The following is a 20,472-nucleotide window of genomic DNA, read 5'->3' on the forward strand; positions in this document are numbered from 1 at the left end:
TTATCATCTTTATCACTCTTCTGATTCTTCTTGTTTCCATACTTATTCCCTGACTTATTGCTTTGAGATTTTGACACAGTGATATTTACAAAATCATCTCTGGCCTCGTTGCCTACATTTCTCTGTCTCTCAATCCTCATCAACATAGAATACGCTTTGTTTACCGCTGGAAGTGGCTCCATCAAGAGAATCTGTTCTCTTATGTGATCAAAATCATTATGTAAACCAGATAAGAATTGCATTAATTGTTCTTCTTCTAGTTGATCTTGAGCCTGTTTCCTGGCTTCTCCACAAGTACAACTGAGTAAAGGCTTAATCTCAGCCAACTCATCCCATTTCCTCTTAATCTTGTTAAAAAAATCCACCAGACTTAGATTCCCCTGATTCATACTGCTAATCTCTCTTCTTATTTGAAAAATCAGAGGACCATTACTCTCACCATACCTCTGCTCAATTTCTTTCCATAGAGAAAAAGAAGATTTTGCAAATAAGAAGACATCAGCAAGTTCTTTAGTGAGAGAACTACGAATCCATGAAAAAACAAAATCATCGTCCCATTTCCACTTGATGTACTCTTCAGATCTCTTATCACTAGGCTCAGTATTTTCCTGAATAAACTTCAGTTTGCGTTTTGCACTTAAAGCTAAAACCATAGATCTTTTCCAAGCTATATAATTACTTCCATTCAGCAAATTACTGACTAAAATCATGCTTGGATTATCGTTAGAACTGATTACCTGTTGATTTGTAGTCATATTCTGATTTCTTCGCTCTAAGTTGGTGTTTTGATTCCGGCGAGTGTCATGAAGTATCTCCAGTCTCCGATCTGGATTCTGATCGGAAAAATCGTCGGAATTATCACTCGAATCTTCTGATTCAGAGTGTGGTATTGAAGCACTTACAATTTCTGCAAAACTCTTTGATTTAGTTTTTCCTGGACGCATTCCTTCTAGCAATCGATCCAAGAATTATCCCAGGCAATTATGCCTGCTCTGATACCATGATAACCGACAGATTGAGAAAAAGTATATTCGCTCCTTTATTAAAGAAGATACCAGCATGTTTATATAGAGCTGTTACAAGGGTAAAAATGGGAAAGATCAATTACAGCTGTTGACAGCTGTGTAACAAACTAACAGACTAACTTTTAACTAGTTGTTGACTAGTCAATTACAAAACTAATTACTCTTTACAAATACATTCGTGAATATACTTCAACATCCCCTCCTCACGAATGCAATACTTGTTAACTCAATGCGTTTCAATGGCGACTCTTGGAATGTGATTAAAGCTTATACATAAAAGGTTTCAGGTTCTGTCATGTAATTCTTCACAATTTTCTAAATTAATACTTGAAACCAGTATTAGGTTCAATGCTTCGAATGGCGTCAGTGTCGAAGCATTTAGAAATTAAGCTACAGTTAGGGTTTTCGCGGTAGTGATTCAGTGCTTTCATCTAATTCAATCAGTGGACAGATAGAGAAGACTGGAGCTCTAGTTGATGGCAGCCCTACAAAGGAAGAGGAGAGTAATGTTCTGATTGATGGAGGAAATGGGAAATTGAAGTCAAGAGTAGAGGGGAAATGGGTGAAAGATGAAGTTCCAGAAGATTTGGTTGGAAGTGTGGTGGGATGATGGTTACGGGATGAAGACAGCTAAGGATTATCTTAAAGGGGCAAAGGAGATAGCCAAGTCTCATTGTTACCCGGTAACTGTTCTCTCATTGTTATAATTTATGAGTAGCAATTTTATATCTGCTATAAACTGTGGATTAAAGCATCTTGAAACCCCTAAAATTTGTAGTTTTTATAGACATTGAGCTGTAAATTTTTATGGTTATACATTGAGTGCTTGCTCATTCATAAATGGACATATTTATACTCTGATCAAGGGCTCAATTAGGCATTTTAAAGTGGTTATACATTTTGGTATCAATTTTAAAAATGTAATTAAAATTCATTTTGTTTTAATAGCATCATTGAATTTTTTTTTATTTCAATAAAATAATTCCAATCAATCCAAGTAAAAAAAATCATCGAAATAGTGACAATTATATTAAAAAAAAAACTTATTTTTATGTATAACATGACAATTATATAACAGCTATATGTATGCTACGTGACATATAAAAGATAATTTTTTGTTTTCATGTGACAGTTTTAAGAACTTGAATTAAGGAAATAAAAAAATACAATTTTTAATTTTTTGTTGTCATGTCATACATAAGAGTAAGTCATTTTTAACGTGGTTGTGACTTTTATCCATTTCAGTAACTTCTTTTGTCTGAAATGACTAGGATGACTTTGTTGAAATAAAAATGAACGTTCAATGATTTTATTGAAATAAAATAATTCATTTGCCCATCAGAATCCTACTAATTACCTTAATGTAGACACTGGTGTCGGGACCCTATGATGAAAACCTTTTATAGATGATTGGAAATATGATCGAAAATGGATCACGGAAAAATCTATCGTTAGAAAGTCAAAATCAACTCTTTTCTTATTTAGGTCAGCGTCAGCTGCATGCGCCCCCCTTTTTCTTATTTAGGTATCCGCAAAACTTGAGTAAAAACCCTTTAGGCCCCTGCATATTTTTAAATTTCCAAAATTAACCCTGAAACTCTAATTTCATCTATAAATAGCAGCTCTTGACACAGCTTTGTGAGGAGAGAAAATAGAGGACGAAAAATAGGACGAAAATACACTAGTATTGGACCAAACCACTCCGAATAAATTCTAGTTTTTTTTGCGTTCATCACTCGTGTTCCAATATTTGCGATTTTTTCTATCATCCCACAACCTAGGTAAAGGTTTCTGAGGGATAAATCATGTCTATTATTTAATATTTGGTATTGTAAAATATTAATTGTTTATCCCTTTTTCTTATTCTATTTTTTTTATTGTTGATTTTTATCTCACGGCCGTTTAGGTATCAATAGTTATAAGAAAACTTTCTTTTCTATTTATTTTTATTTCTAACCTAATAACTTTATTTCTATTCTCTTTTAATTCATAATCTAATAACCTTATTTTTATTCAATCTGGTTCCTAATAACTTTTTGTTTGATTCATTCTAGTCCCTAATTTATAACTTTACATTTTATTCATTCTAATCTCTATTTTGAAACTTTGTATTTTTTTCACTTTGGTTCTTAATTTAAAGTTTTCCTTTTTCTTTCAATTAGGTCCCTGAATAAACTTTTTAAGTTTATTCAGTTTAATCCTTTGTCCATTTTTACGCCATAACTAATTGTATAGCTATGTTATTTGCTTCTAACCTTTTATTTTGGTTGATGAGTGTGTGAGGATATTATTTTGTGCGGATTGAATACCCGGAAATGCCCGGATATAATTGTATTTAATTTTGTACCTATGTCATTGCTTTTGAGATTGTAATATTTTGTTGTTTATTTTCTTTTGTATACAATTGTGCAATATGACATAAAAAAATAATTTTTCCAAACAAATCATATTCAAAACGAATTTAAAAAGCTTAAAAGAGTTATTAATAGGCTGATTGTATTTAGAAATGTTAAGTAGGAGGCCGGTGGGTTCACCGGGCGATTTTGGGGGTGCTTAATATTTCCTTTCGAGGAGATATTAACCTTCCCCAAGCGTACCTAACTTCCCGAACCCATTTGCTTCCCGCAAGGAATCTCAGTAACATCTCGGACCTAAAATCCGGGAGGCGACTCTTTCTCCGACACCGGCCCTGCCGAGCTAGTCGTTTTCTCTAGTAGACCTCGAGTCCAAACAACACCGTAGTAGTCATGGCGAACCTCCCGCGGGTGAAAGCCTGTCGAGGTAGGCTTCGTCTACACTTACCTTCAATTAAAAATTCATTTCCATGTAAAGCAGGCTCAGTCGCCAATTGCCTATTTTGCTTCAGTATCGTCACAAAAGGAACTGATTCATCGAATTGGAGAAGAGAACAGATCAATACACACTTAAAGGAGGTAACTTTGGGATTATCAGAGAGGTTCACAGTTTGTGTCATTCATTTTGTCTTTCAAAAATGGTTGGACGAACTTGGGGATGGTTTGGAACGTATGACGATGTCGGAGGTGGTAGCTTCCTTTTTTACTCAACTGGAAGAGATTTTAGTATCTAGAGAAGAAAAAATGAAAACCGAAATCGAGGGGAAGAATAGAGATAATAAGCTGTTGCTAGAAGAATTGCAGAGGTTTCAGAAGGAGTGTGGGGAGTTAAGGGACGAGCGAGATGGCTTATTGAAGAGCGAGATGGCTTTTTTTTACCCTAGGTGGTCACGATGACCGTTTGGCCATTGTCAGGTGGAAATTGTGACCGCATAGCGTAAAAAATTTATTTTGTGAAAAGTGTACATCGTCCAATTTTTCCGACTCGTAATCCTACATTTATGAGGTTCTCGGGTTGTAACTCATCAATTATTTTCAGAATTTCACTTTTCATTGGAAGAGATAAACCATTCAATAAGGTATATTTTCACAAAAAATGTATCTCGCCCAATTTTTCCAACTTGTAATAATCCATTTCTGGATTCTCGAGTTGTAACTCATCAATTATTTTCAGAATTCCAGTTTTTTATCGGAAGATAACAAAAATTTGAATTTTTGAAAAAAAATGAAAAGGGCAAAATTGTCCATTAGGCAGGCGATAACTAGCAATATGGGGGTGGTAAATAGCAATATACTTGAAGGGGGTGGAATATATAAGGAACTCTATCTATTAAAATCCGACACAAAGATACTTTTTTCGATTATGTATGTAATATTTTCCATAGTTATCAATGATAAATTTGGGATAGATGCGTTGATTCAAATCTGAAAAATTTGGTAAAATTTATATATAAAAAATTCTGAAGTTGATTATTTTTTTTAAATAACTTAAATTGTTAATTTAATTGGCATTAATATAGTAACTTTAATTTATAAGAGAAATATAGGGTAAATAATTATAGGGTCCTTCTGTTTTTACTTAATACATTAGTTAGTCCATCTGTTTTTATAAATAATTATATAGTCCCTCAGTTTTTGTTTTCGTCAACTCCTTAGTCCTTATGTTTGAGTGAATGGTCAAACTATATTAAAATAAATTTAAAATACCAAAATTACCCTTTAGTCTATGTTTTAATAATAAACATATTATATTTTTCCTATTTTATGTTTTTTCTCTTTTTTTTCTACATAATCATAATCTCTACTATATTGAGTAATTAATTTATTAATTTTTATATAATTATAGAACTTTAGTTTAGTAACGTAAAATTTATTGACTAAAAAAATAAATAAAAAAATATTTCTAATTATTAAAATAGAAGTAAAACTATACAAAATTATAAAAAGTAATCTTTATCTATCTCTAATCAATTTTATGAATCAACAAATAGAATTTGATTTTTTTGAGTTATCGAAAATTCATAATAATATTAATTTTAGTATTAAAATATTACATTAAAAAATAAAAAAATAAAAAATAAAAATTTAAAAGAATAAATACTATATATTTTTTATGATTAGTATACACAAGTATATATAAATTTTGGTGTATATATTTCAAAAACATCATTAAAACTATTTAGATTAAATTTGAACTAAAAAATAAGTTTTTTTACGTATATAAGTATCAGGTGATGAAACTCAATTCATCACACTTGTGCACAAACGTGGAGGAAGTGTGATAACATGAATAACGTCGTTCCTCCTGGTTCGATTAGCTGGCAGAGTTTGTGGCTTTTAAAGGCAATCCCAAAAGTACGTCATCTGGTTTAGAGGGCGGTGTTGGGTTGTTTTCCATCCCTGGCTGTGCTACTATATCGTCACATTCAGGTCCCCACGCTTTGTTCTATCTGCAATTCAGTTGGTGAGGATAACTATCAGGTGCTTGTTGGTTGCGGGGTGGCACGATAAGTTTGGGCAAAATCACCAATTGGTGATATGAGTAACCAATTTAGCAGTATGTCAGATTTCTGGATTTATGTCTTGGCAGCAAAATCGATCGAGCTACATGGGCTAGCATCTACTATTTGTTGGGTCCTTTGGGTTAACAGAAATGACATGGTATGGAATCAACACGAGTCGATGGCTTTATTGCTTTACTCATCGGCGCATTCTTTGCACTCTAATTGGCAGGCGGCACAAACCCATAGAGCATCAACTTCGTCTAACACAACATCTGTTTCTTGGACATAGCCAACGACTCGCTTAATAAAGGTTAATTTTGATGCGTCTATATTCTCGGAGACAGGACTGATGGGATACGGCTACGTAGCGCGGAGCGTTGAAGGCTTCGTAGCAGCAGGAAATGGTTGCAGCGGAATCGACTCAGACCCATTTATGGCAGAAGCACTAGCTTGCCGAGAAACCTTCCCCAAGCGTACCTAACTTCCCGAACCCATTTGCTTCCCGTAAGGAATCTCAGTAACATTCTCGGACCTAAAATCCGGGAGGCGACTCTTTCTCCGACACCGGCCCTGCCGAGCTAGTCGTTTTTTCTAGTAGACCTCGAGTCCAAAAAACATCGTAGTAGTCATGGCGAACCTCCCGCGAGTGAAAGCCTGTCGAGGTAGGCTTCGTCTACACTTACCTTCAATTAAAAATTCATTTCCATGTAAAGCAGGCTCAGTCGCCAATTGCCTATTTTGTTTCAGTATCGTCGCAAAAGGAACTGATTCATCGAATTGGAGAAGAGAACAGATCAATACCCACTTAAAGGATGTAACTTTGGGATTATCAGAGAGGTTCACAGTTTGTGTCATTCATTTTGTCTTTCAAAAATGGTTGGACGAACTTGGGGAGGGTTTGGAACGTATGACGATGTCGGGGGTGGTAGCTTCCTTTTTAACTCAACTGGAAGAGATTTTAGTATCTAGAGAAGAAAAAATGAAAACCGAAATCGAGGGGAAGAATAGAGATAATAAGCTGTTGCTAGAAGAATTGCAGAGGTTTCAGAAGGAGTGTGGGGAGTTAAAGGACGAGCGAGATGGCTTATTGAAGAGCGAGATGGCTTTTTTTACCCTAGGTGGTCACGGTGACCGTCTGGCCATTGTCAGGTGGAAATTGTGACCGCATAACGTAAAAAATTTATTTTGTGAAAAGTGTACATCGTCCAATTTTTCCGACTCGTAATCCTACATTTATGAGGTTCTCGGGTTGTAACTCATCAATTATTTTCAGAATTTCACTTTTCATCGGAAGAGATAAACCATTCAATAAGGTATATTTTCACAAAAAATGTATCTCGCCCAATTTTTCCAACTTGTAATAATCCATTTCTGGATTCTCGAGTTGTAACTCATCAATTATTTTCAGAATTCCAGTTTTTTATCGGAAGATAACAAAAATTTGATTTTTTGAAAAAAAATGAAAAGGGCAAAATTGTCCATTAGGCAGGCGTTAACTAGCAATATGGGGGTGGTAAATAGCAATATACTTGAAGGGGGTGGAATATATAAGGAACTCTATCTATTAAAATCCGACACAAAGATACTTTTTTCGATTATGTATGTAATATTTTCCATAATTATCAATGATAAATTTGGGATAGATGCGTTGATTCAAATCTGAAAAATTTGGTAAAATTTATATATAAAAAATTCTGAAGTTGATTATTTTTTTTAAATAACTTAAATTGTTAATTTAATTGGCATTAATATAGTAACTTTAATTTATAAGAGAAATATAGGGTAAATAATTATAGGGTACTTCTGTTTTTACTTAATACATTAGTTAGTCCATCTGTTTTTATAAATAATTATATAGTCCCTCAGTTTTTGTTTTCGTCAACTCCTTAGTCCTTATGTTTGATTGAATGGTCAAACTATATTAAAATAAATTTAAAATACCAAAATTACCCTTTAGTCTATGTTTTAATAATAAACATATTATATTTTTCCTATTTTATGTTTTTTTCTCTTTTTTTTCTACATAATCATAATTTCTACTATATTAAGTAATTAATTTATTAAGTTTTATATAATTATAGAACTTTAGTTTAGTAACGTAAAATTTATTGACTAAAAAATAAATAAAAAAATATTTCTAAAATTATTAAAATAGAAGTAAAACTATACAAAATTATAAAAAGTAATCTTTATCTATCTCTAATCAATTTTATGAATCAACAAATAGAATTTGATTTTTTTGAGTTATCGAAAATTCATAATAATATTAATTTTAGTATTAAAATATTACATTAAAAAATAAAAAAATAAAAAATAAAAATTTAAAAGAATAAATACTATATATTTTTTATGATTAGTATACACAAGTATATATAAATTTTGGTGTATATATTTCAAAAACATTATTAAAACTATTTAGATTAAATTTGAACTAAAAAATAAGTTTTTTTACGTATATAAGTATCAGGTGATGAAACTCAATTCATCACACTTGTGCACAAACGTGGAGGAAGTGTGATAACATGAATAACGTCGTTCCTCCTGGTTCGGTTAGCTGGCAGAGTTTGTGGCTTTTAAAGGCAATCCCAAAAGCACGTCATCTGGTTTAGAGGGCGGTGTTGGGTTGTTTTCCATCCCTGGCTGTGCTACTATATCGTCACATTCAGGTCCCCACGCTTTGTTCTATCTGCAATTCAGTTGGTGAGGATAACTATCAGGTGCTTGTTGGTTGCGGGGTGGCACGACAAGTTTGGGCAAAATCACCAATTGGTGATATGAGTAACCAATTTAGCAGTATGTCAGATTTCTGGATTTATGTCTTGGCAGCAAAATCGATCGAGCTACAGGGGCTAGCATCTACTATTTGTTGGGTCCTTTGGGATAACAGAAATGACATGGTATGGAATCAACACGATTCGATGTGATGCAGCGCGGAATCCACTGAGAGTTTTAAACCGTAAACTCACAAAGGCTAACAACTTATCTAGCTAAACTAGAAGGAGTGGATCCTAATTCATGGACTAAATCCATAGGAATAGTGAAATCCCCATTGTTGAAGGATAAAACCTTAACAAACTTCACAAGGAAGAAGATGATAAATTGTATTTCATAAAAGTTAACCTATTACAAAAAGAAAGAGATGAATTTATAGCATCTCAAAAACCTAATTGGCAAATTACAAAAAGGGTAAACTATCTAACTAATTGACATACAAAGATAAAAGGTAAAATAGGGTTAATGGTAAAGGGGTGGCATGCTTGTAAATAAGGAGTGGTAGAGTTGTAAATAGGGAGTGGTCCCAAGTATGGAGAACTTGGGGAGGAAGTATTCTTCAGCTGAAACACGCCCCGCGTGTCACGTACTACGCCCCGCGTGAAAGCGTCTCTGAGTTTGAATGCTCCGAAAGTGGTCTTGCACGCCCCGCGCCTGAGGAGACACGCCCCGCGTATGAGGAGGAACGCCCCGCGTATTAGGAGGCACGCCCCGCGTACATGAGCTCCTGGAACTGGTTCTCTCCGAAGGCTTGATCCACGCCCCGCGTACTAGACAACACGTCCCGCGTGGATTGCCCACGTGACCCCCTTCTCGCGTGGTTTCTTCCTCTCTCTCGGCCCCGGATTCACGCTCCGCGTGTCCTCTCTCACGCCCCGTGTCCAGGGACAAGATGTCCTCATCACGATGGCTTTATTGCTTTACTCATCGGCACATTCTTTGCACTCTAATTGGCAGGCGGCACAAACCCATAGAGCATCAACTTCGTTTAACACAACATCTGTTTCTTGGACATAGCCAACGACTCGCTTAATAAAGGTTAATTTTGATGCGTCTATATTCTCGGAGATAGGACTGATGGGATACGGCTACGTAGCGCGGAGCGTTGAGGGCTTCGTATCAGCAGGAAATGGTTGCAGCGGAATCGACTCAGACCCATTAAATTATAAATATATATATAAATAATTATAATTATAAGTAATAATAATAATTATTGAAATAAAATGAACTGAACTGAACTGAACTTAACTTAACTGAACTTACTTTTGCTGAAATTAAGTTAATAAGAACATGGCCTTAGAGGATTAGCGAAGCAAACTGCCCATGTTTTAGCTCGGACAGCTGGGTCGGTGTCTAATCGCGGAGAGTGGGTACACATCGGTCCTTTTGCTTGTACTGCCTTAGAGTCTGATTATTAATTGATTATTTCATTTTTTTATTAAATTATTTAGTTTAAAAATATTAATACAATTGCTTTTAGCAAAAATAAATTAAAAAAGTGTTAATATATCATTTATCCCTTGATAGCGTGTGAACTTGTATAAAATATTATATTAGCCTCCTAAGCTTATGTAAAATGTAATAGACTAATCCTTGGCTGCGCTGCAATATCGACAAGTTTGGGCAAAATGGTGATATGAGTAACCAATTTAGCAGTATATCAGATTTCTGGATTTATGTCTTGGTAGCAAAATCGATCGAGCTACAAAGGCTAGCATCTACTATTTATTGGGTCCTTTGGGCTAACAGAAATGACATGGTATGGAATCAACACGGGTCGACGGCTTTATTGCTTTACTCATCGACGCATTCTTTGCACTCCAATTGACAGGCGGCACAAACCCGTAGAGCATCAACTTCGTCTACCACAACATCTGTTTGTTGGACACGGCCAGCAGCTGGCTTAACAAAGGTTAATTTTGATGCGTTTATATTCCCGGAGACAAGACTGATGGGATACAGCTATGTAGCGCGGAGCGTTTAGGGCTTCGTAGCAGCAGGAAATGGATGCAGCAGAATCGGCTCAGACCCATTCATGGTAGAAGCACTAACTTGCCGAGAAACCATGCTCTAGATTCAGAGGAACAATTGAAGGAACATTATCGCTGAATCTGACTGCCAAGTCTTGGTCAACGCATTACTGCGGCCCCTTATCCAATAGTTCATCGCTAGAGCTAATTTTAGGTGATAGCGATTCTTTAACACAGAGCATTGATAACTGCTCAATTCATTATAACAAATCATGATGAATATAAATAATACTAAATTACAATAAATTATATATAAATAATACTAAATTATAAATTATAATAAATTATAATAAATTATATGTAAATAATTATAATTATAATAAATAAAGTTGAATTACATGTAAATAATATTAAATTATAAATTATATATATAAATAATTATAATTATAAGTAATAATAATAATTATTGAAATTAAATGAACTGAACTGAACTGAATGCGGCTGAACTGAACTGAACTTAACTTAACTTAACTGAACTTACTTTTGCTGAAATTAAGTTAATAAGAACAGGGCCTTAGAGGATTAGCGAAGCAAACTGCCCATGTTTTAGCTCGGACAGCTGGGTCGGTGTCTGATCGCGGAGAGTGGGTACACATCGGTCCTTTTGCTTGTACTGCCTTAGAGTCTGATTATTAATTGATTATTTCATTTTTTTTTTTAAAATTATTTAGTTTAAAAATATTAATACAATTGCTTTTAGCAAAAATAAATTAAAAAAGTGTTAATATATCATTTACCCCTTGAACTTGTTCAAAAAGTTAGATTGACCCTTTAAAGTTTTAAAGTGTTTTGATAGCGTGTGAACTTGTATAAAATATTATATTAGCCTCCTAAGCTTACGTAAAATGTAATCAACTAATCAGTGGGTTGAAAAAAAAGAAGAAGTAAGCTACACGCAGAAGAAGCGTTGCACGTGCCTTAAAATATTATTACACAATTCAAAGAATAGATTAAAAGTAAAATTCTTACTTGCTCAACTTTAAAACTTGTCTAGAACCACGTACCTCTCAATTTTAATTTTGGTGATTTTTTTTTTTTTTAAGGTGCATTCAACATATCTTTACTATGCATCTTACTTTTTTATATAAATTTAGAAGACTATGGAGACATTTTGAAAGTTTGGGTTAACCAAATATTCATTGTCTCCATCCTAAAATAGTAGTATTGTAGAAGATGTGCGTCTAATTTTGCGTCATGGTTTGCTCCAAAAATAAAAAAAGAGTGCGAGTATTTCAGTTGGAGTGATTTCGGGGACATTCTAACTGGGTTTGCTTTTTTCCCTTCTTGAAAGGAATTCTAATTGCCGAATTTCAACTAAAGGGTCCTCAATGCGTTTCAATGGCGACTCTTGGAATGTGATTAAAGCTTATACATAAAAGGTTTCAGGTTCTGTCATGTAATTCTTCCCAATTTTCTAAATTAATACTTGAAACCAGTATTAGGTTCAATGCTTCGAATGGCGTCAGTGTCGAAGCATTTAGAAATTAAGCTACAGTTAGGGTTTTCGCGGTAGTGATTCAGTGCTTTCATCTAATTCAATCAGTGGACAGATAGAGAAGACTGGAGCTCTAGTTGATGGCAGCCCTACAAAGGAAGAGGAGAGTAATGTTCTGATTGATGGAGGAAATGGGAAATTAAAGTCAAGAGTAGAGGGGAAATGGGTGAAAGATGAAGTTCCAGAAGATTTGGTTGGAAGTGTGGTGGGATGATGGTTACGGGATGAAGACAGCTAAGGATTATCTTAAAGGGGCAAAGGAGATAGCCAAGTCTCATTGTTACCCGGTAACTGTTCTCTCATTGTTATAATTTATGAGTAGCAATTTTATATCTGCTATAAATTGTGGATTAAAGCATCTTGAAACCCCTAAAATTTGTAGTTTTTATAGACATTGAGCTGTAAATTTTTATGGTTATACATTGAGTGCTTGCTCATTCATAAATGGACATATTTATACTCTGATCAAGGGCTCAATTAGGCATTTTAAAGTGGTGATATGAACGTAACGACTAAATGAATTTGGTCATTCACGGTGAATGACCAAATTCATTTGCCCATCAATTTGGTCATCCTACTAATTACCTTACCTTCAATTAAAAATTCATTTCCATGTAAAGACCAAATTCATTTGCCCATCAATTTGGTCATCCTACTAATTACCTTACCTTCAATTAAAAATTCATTTCCATGTAGAGCAGGCTCAGTATCCCCGAAATGACCTGGCCCAATAGGGAAATCCCAATTCATTGGGCCTTTCGATACAATCAAATAGAAAACCCCAAGGGCGCAAAAGGAACCGATTCATCGATCGAATTGGAGAAGAGAAGAGAACAGATCAGATCACTACCCACTTAAAGTAGGTAATTAACTTTGGGATTATCAGGGATTCTCTTTCGAAAATGGTTGGGCGAACTGAGGGTTTGGAACGCATGACGGTGTCGGAGGTGCCAGCAGTGCGCAAACGCAAATTGGGTTCTTCTGTGGATGTGGAGGATGGCCGTCCTACTAAGCGAGTAAAAATTGAGGAGCCTGCTCCTGTGGAGCATCGTTCGCTTGATGCTGGAAAAGGTGAACTATTGAAGATACTTATTAGTGAGCTTGGGGATCTTTCACTTGATTAGAACTATGGATTGAGAGGTTTTGAGAAGTTCGCCACACAGGTATGATTTTGTTGGCTTTGTCTACACTTGATATTCATCGTTAATTGTATTACGTTTTTTTAGAGGTTCGGGTGATCGTGTTTTAGTCATGCTATGTTAGGGGATGACAATAGGATAGGAGTGAACTGAATCTCCAATAGGAGGATAGGACTGCCATATATTATCGATTGTGTTTCGAAAGTTGTGAAGTCCATGAAATGGGACTTGGACCAAACAGGATAATATCTATATGGTATTAGGCGAGACTGTTATACTTTTCTTTGTTCATGAGAGTCTATTTTTGTCTGTCGTAATGTAAAACCATTTCTCTTTGCTATTTTTATCTAAATCCATTGGTTGAAGATGCCATTGCAAGGCTGCACTTTAAATTCCTGAAGTGGGATTCAATGAACTAGTCTTAACAGATTTGCTTTTAAGGACTTGCTAAAGTGTCAATTGTATTACGTTTTTTTAGAGGTTCGGGTGATCATGTTTTATTCATGCTATGTTATGAGATGACAATAGGATAGGAGTGAACTGAATCTCCAATAGGAGGATAGGACTGCCATATATTGTGGATTGTGTTTCGAAAGTTGTGAGGTCCATGAAATGGGACTTGGACCAAACATGATAATATCTATATGGTATTAGGCGAGACTGTTATACTTTTCTTTGTTCATGAGAGTCTATTTTTGTCTGTCGTAATGTAAAACCATTTCCCTTTGCTATTTTTATCTAAATCCATTGGTTGAAGATGCCATTGCAAGGCTGCACTTTAAATTCCTGAAGTGGGATTCAATGAACTAGTCTTAACAGATTTGCTTTTAAGGACTTGCTAAAGTGTCAATTGTATTACGTTTTTTTAGAGGTTCGGGTGATCGTGTTTTAGTCATGCTAGGTTAGAGGATGACAATAGGATAGGAGTGAACTGAATCTCCAATAGGAGAATAGGACTGCCATATATTGTGGATTGTGTTTCGAAAGTTGTGAGGTCCATGAAATGGGACTTGGACCAAACATGATAATATCTATATGGTATTAGGCGAGACTGTTATACTTTTCTTTGTTCATGAGAGTCTATTTTTGTCTGTCGTAATGTAAAACCATTTCTCTTTGCTATTTTTATCTAAATCCATTGGTTGAAGATGCCATTGCAAGGCTGCACTTTAAATTCCTGAAGTGGGATTCAATGAACTAGTCTTAACAGATTTGCTTTTAAGGACTTGCTAAAATGTCAATTGTATTACGTTTTTTTAGAGGTTCGGGTGATCGTGTTTTAGTCATGCTAGGTTAGGGGATGACAATAGGATAGCAGTGAACTGAATCTCCAATAGGAGGATATGACTGTGTTATCGTCGTAATTTATAGCATTTTAGTATTTAATTACTAGTTATTTTGTACCATTTTAATAAATTTTAATAATGGTTTTTGTATATTTTCTTCATTTTATGTATCTAAGCCAATTTGTGTATTTTCTAGGCACTTTCGCAAGGTTTTCGGCACAAATAACCAAGTCGGGGCTTAAGGCGGCAACTCGGGAGTAAAAGGGACCAGAAAAAGGAGTTTTAGTGACACCCAGCGTGCACTTCGTCGCGGATAGGTGCTGTAAAATAAAGTCCAATTGTTCACACTATGACAGATTTGACACATTTTCGTATTTTCAACTTATCTCCCTCATACGGACTCGGATTGAGGCGATTCAAAATGAGTTTGAAAGCTAAGAGAAAGATGAAAAAATGTCTAACAATAATCATCTCCAAATTCGAAGTGCATCAGGCCCAGAAAATTATCCAAAGTTGATGAATATGTTGAAGCCTAAGATTCCTTTGACAATTCAACTCCTAAATTATTAAAATCTTCCCCCATGCTCTCTTAAATGCTAAATTCAGATGATAAGGAGTGGGAGGCCATAAGGATGACTTGGTCTTTGGAATTTTGTGTGCCATTTTACTATAAAAGGAGGCCTTGTGTGCCATTTGAAGACACACCAAGCTTAGGCTTAATTCTTCCCTCTATAATGTTATTTTGTTGATTCTTATCCTTAAGAATCAGTTGTTTGTGGTGTTCTTATTGTTGTTAGAGTGTTGTTTGTGCAAAAGTTCATCTAATAAAAGTAAGTTTCAAGTTACCGAAGAAGTTCGTTCGGTAATCGTCACTACGGTTTCTTCTAAACTTTAATCTCTTTTATTAATATGAACTCTATTATCTATATTTCTAAGGTGTGTTTTAATCTAATCATGGGCTAAAACCTCCTTAACTAAGGCTAAAAGCGGATCTTAACCTTAATTATGTGGTAATTATGTTTAACCTATTTAAGTTATCTTTATCCCTTTTAAGAACTAACTTATGATTCTTAATGCTTGTAGGAGATGGGCCAACTCTCTACTTGAATATAATTAATCGTTTATATTGACCGCAATTAGATTGATTAATCGAAATTCATAAGTTGGACCTAATGACCATTTAGTATGGCTTATTGGTTTTCCAAGGTTTTTCATGAATCTTATTACAAATCTTTAATTTATTGCTTGAGCCGGACCAAGGGAAAGTAATAAATCGAAGGTTTGGAAATAAGAAAACTTAATGCTTCTTTGGATTAATTACTTGAGCCAGGCCAAGGGAAAGTAATTAATCGAAAGTTTAGAACTAATTACTCGAGCGGTTTTTCTTGAATCTTAAGTAATCACTTTAGCCGGACCAAGGTAAAGTAAGTTAAAAAGGTTTAGATTTAATCTTGTTACAAATCTTAGATTTATTACTTGAGCCGGACCAAGGGAAAGTAATAAATCGAAGGTTTGGAAATAAGAAAACTTAATGCTTCTCTTGATTAATTACTTGAGCCGGACCAAGGGAAAGTAATTAGTCGAGAGTTTAGAACCGATCTCGAGAACTATTAGTTAATAAGAAAAATCGCCATCTTAAAAAGGATAAAATAACTTAAAAGAGGTTAAGTGTTATTACCAAGCAAAGAGGTTAAGTGAAGCTAGAAGCCTTAGTTTCTTTTATTATAAGTAATCTCTCACTTAATTTGTGTAATTTTTATTTCATTTCTTGCTTAAGTCTTAGTTTGGTTGTCCAACAAACTCTACATTTCGGTTGTTTAAATAATAGATAGTAAGCAAAGAGATTAGTACTTATAATCACCATCCTCGTGGGAACGATACTCTACTTTCACTTTATTACTTGATACACGACTAAGGTACACTTGCCCTCACATGCACGTATACGTAAAACGCGCATCAAACTGCCATATATTGTGGATTGTGTTTCGAAAGTTGTGAGGTCCATGAAATGGGACTTGGACCAAACATGATAATATCTATATGGTATTAGGCGAGACTGTTATACTTTTCTTTGTTCATGAGAGTCTATTTTTGTCTGTCGTAATGTAAAACCATTTCTCTGTGCTATTTTTATCTAAATCCATTGGTTGAAGATGCCATTGCAAGGCTGCACTTTAAATTCCTGAAGTGGGATTCAATGAACTAGTCTTAACAGATTTTCTTTTAAGGACTTGCTAAAGTGTCAATTGTATTACGTTTTTTTAGAGGTTCGGGTGATCGTGTTTTAGTCATGCTATGTTAGGGGATGACTATAGGATAGGAGTGAACTGAATTTCCAATAGGAGGATAGGACTGCCATATATTGTGGATTGTGTTTCGAAAGTTGTGAGGTCCATCAAATGGGACTTGGACCAAACATGATAATATCTATATGGTATTAGGCGAGACTGTTATACTTTTCTTTGTTCATGAGAGTCTATTTTTGTCTGTCGTAATGTAAAACCATTTCTCTTTGCTATTTTTTGTTGAAACACCTTTCCACATAATTTTGATTTGACAAAATTGTTTAAGTATAATTGAAATACATATTCTAAACACACTAAGTTTAAATGCTTTGATTTATTACACTAATGTGTTTGTTCAATGTTGAGTTAAATTGTTTATAAGACACAAGAATTAAAAGGCCCAAGCCCAATACAAGTGTTAAAGCCCAAGTCAAACAACTCAGTACAACTCGGCCCGCGTTTGTTAAAACGTTGTCGCTTTGGACAAAACGCAACTCAGCAAGAGAAGGATCTAGAAGACCTTCGGGAACAACTTCAAGATGAAGCTGCTGAGTAGTCTCGACAAAGCGTACAAGACAGCAGCTGGCAAATGAAAACTTCCAGACAAAGTATTTCTACTTTGGGTAAAGTTCAGACGACACAGTATGCTGTCCAGTTGACTTTACCATAAAAGGAGAGACAGTCTGCTGAGCTGACCGAGGACAGAAGATACACAATTCTGATTGGCCGAGAGCTCTGAGCAAGTAAGGATGACAACGACAGATAGCCGTTTCCCTCCAACGGTTATTTCAAAATTCGAAATGACCGATGCCCAGACGTCTCTATAAATAGTGCCATCAGAAGCTTCACTCGATACAGAACTTGATCAAGCCATTACGCTGACCAAATTTCTACACAAGTTCTGCAAGCAAAGAAGCAAAGCAAATCTTACACTACAATTCATACATTTGTGTAAAAGTCTAGAGTGATTATTTCAATCGTCTAAAGTGTCTTAGCAAATCTTTGTATAGGACAAAACACTTATCATTTCTAGAGATTAGAAAGGAGAGGCTGAGTACTTGGTTATAGTACTCAGTGAGAGATTAGGACTGAGTAGATGTATAGAGGAAGGTACTCTTGTTATACTCAGTTGCTAAGATTGTAAAAGGTTTGAGGCTCTACCTTTAAAGAGCTCAGTAGAGGATTCGAAATCTCGAAACGTGTTCCGGGGACAGGACGTAGGCTTAGAAGAAGCCGAACCTGGATAAATTTGTTGAGTAAAGTATTTCTTACCTTTAACTCCTTATTTATATTGCTTGCTTAAAACTGACCAAGTAAAGAGGTCAAGTTGAGTTGTGCGCGTTAAACGTCTGAGCTCAGGAATAGACTCTAAGTGTTATCTCCTGACTCAAGCTAAGAAACTGACCTAGTCACTAGTTGACTAAGCCAGTATCTTGCTGTTTACTCAGCGCCGCTGTTAAAACCTTTTTCCTTAGAAAAAAAGAAGAAGTCTGCCCTAATTGCGAAAAAAGTTTAAATAGTTCCTAACCCCCCCTTGGAACTATACTTGCAACCTTACAAGGGACCAACAAGTGGTATCAAAGCTTAAAAGCTCACTGTAAAAGGTCTAACAACCTTGAGCTGATCCCTACCATGGGCGAAAACAGCACTCGGTTTCTCCCTGGAAACCAAACAACTCAAATACTGCCTGAGGGGCTGTCCATTACTAGGCCTCTCCTATTCTTTGGGTCAAACTATACCTTCTGGAAGAATAGGATGAAAAACTTCATTCAGGCTACAAACATGAGTGCCTGGCTATCTATAGTCCAAGGCCCATTTGTACCTGTCGAAGTTGTGGCTGGCCAAACAGTTGTAAAAGCTGAGGCCAAATGGACAGAGGATGATCTTAAGAAGCTCCAAAACCATGCTTCGGCTATCAATATGCTTCACTGTGCGCTCGATGCTGCAGAATATAACAAAATCTCAGGTTGTGAGTCGGCACAAGAGATCTGGAAAAAGCTGGAAGTCACCTACGAGGGAACAAATAAAGTAAAGGAGTCCAAGGTAAATCAGCAGATGAGACTGTACGAGCTGTTCGAGATGAACAATGGTGAGGGCATTTCAGATATGAATGCAAGGTTCACCAACATCATTAATGAGCTCAAGAGACTTGGAAAAATCTTCACTGAGGAAGAACAAGTTAAAAAGATACTCATGAGTCTTCCTAAAGATTGGCAAGCAAAGAAGACAGCAGTTGAGGAAGCTCAGGATTTAACCACCTACAAATATGACGAACTCATCGGTTCATTGCTGACCCATGAGATATCTATGAAGAACTTCGAGGTGAAGGAAAAATCTGAAGACAAGAAGCAGAAATCCCTTGTCATGAAAGCTGACTCCACTGACGGGAGCTCAACTGATGATGAGGAGATGGCTATGTTCACAAGGAAGATGAAAAGTCTATTCAGGAAAAATGACAAATACTCTAAGAAGCCTTACAGAAAGTTTGATAAGTATAAAGCTGACTCAAGCGACAACAAATACAAAAAGGATAGCTCAAAGCCCATTACATGCTTTGAGTGCCATCAAACCAGCCATATTAAGTCAAGCTGCCCCACACTGAGGAAAGACAAGAAGAGTGGCAAAAAGGCAATGGTGGCTACATGGAGTGACAGTGATGAGTCTTCATCCACAGAAACTGAGGCCACCGAGTCAGCGAAGATATGCTTCATGGCTGACGAACTTGCTGAGCCATGCGTCTCTGAGCATGCTGACCTATCCGTCGCATCAGATGACGAGGAGCAATCAAATGAGGTAATTTCTCTTCCCCAGCTCAGAAACGATATGGTTAATGCCCTGAGTGATCTCTACACACTTGTTAAGAAGTGTAATAAAAAAGTTAGAGCACTCAGCAGGCGTTGTGACGAAGTGGAAGAGGTCAAACTGAGTGACCTCAGATTCCTTCTTCAGGACAATACAACTCTGCATGATAACATGAAGATCATACATGAGTCTATCTCTGAAGTCCAGTCAGTTTCAAAGAAACTGAGAAAGGACGTCACAACTATCCAGAACCAACTAAAGGTTCCAAATAAAATAAATAGTCCTCTGAGAACTCAGTACCAAGGTACTCAGCAGAGATGGAATCCCCAGCGAAAAGTCCAGTGTGACTTTTGTGGGAAGTTAGGACACACCACTAAGGTGTGCTAGCACGCTCAGCACTGGGGTGCTGACAAGTCAGTGAAACATCCTAAACAGAAGGTCAGCTGTGACTTCTGTGGAAAGAATGGCCATACTGTTCATGTATGTCGCCATAAAATGAAATACGAGGAGGGAGCGTAAGTTTTGGAGACAACAAGAAGGGTAAGATAGTAGGGTCAGGAACCATCGGAGGTAATCCTACTATTGAATTTGTCTCCCTAGTCAGCGGACTCAAATATAACTTACTCAGCGTAGCTCAGCTATGTGACAATGGGAGAAAAGTTATATTTGATGCTACTGGATGTAAAATATACGAGGGTAAAATAAATGAGTTAATATTAACTGCCCCTCGAGTAGATAATGTCTTTATGCTAGACTTAGAGAAAAAGTTTTCAAAAACTG

The sequence above is a fragment of the Euphorbia lathyris genome, chromosome 9 (assembly GCF_963576675.1).
Source record: "Euphorbia lathyris chromosome 9, ddEupLath1.1, whole genome shotgun sequence".
Taxonomy (NCBI): Eukaryota; Viridiplantae; Streptophyta; class Magnoliopsida; order Malpighiales; family Euphorbiaceae; genus Euphorbia; species Euphorbia lathyris.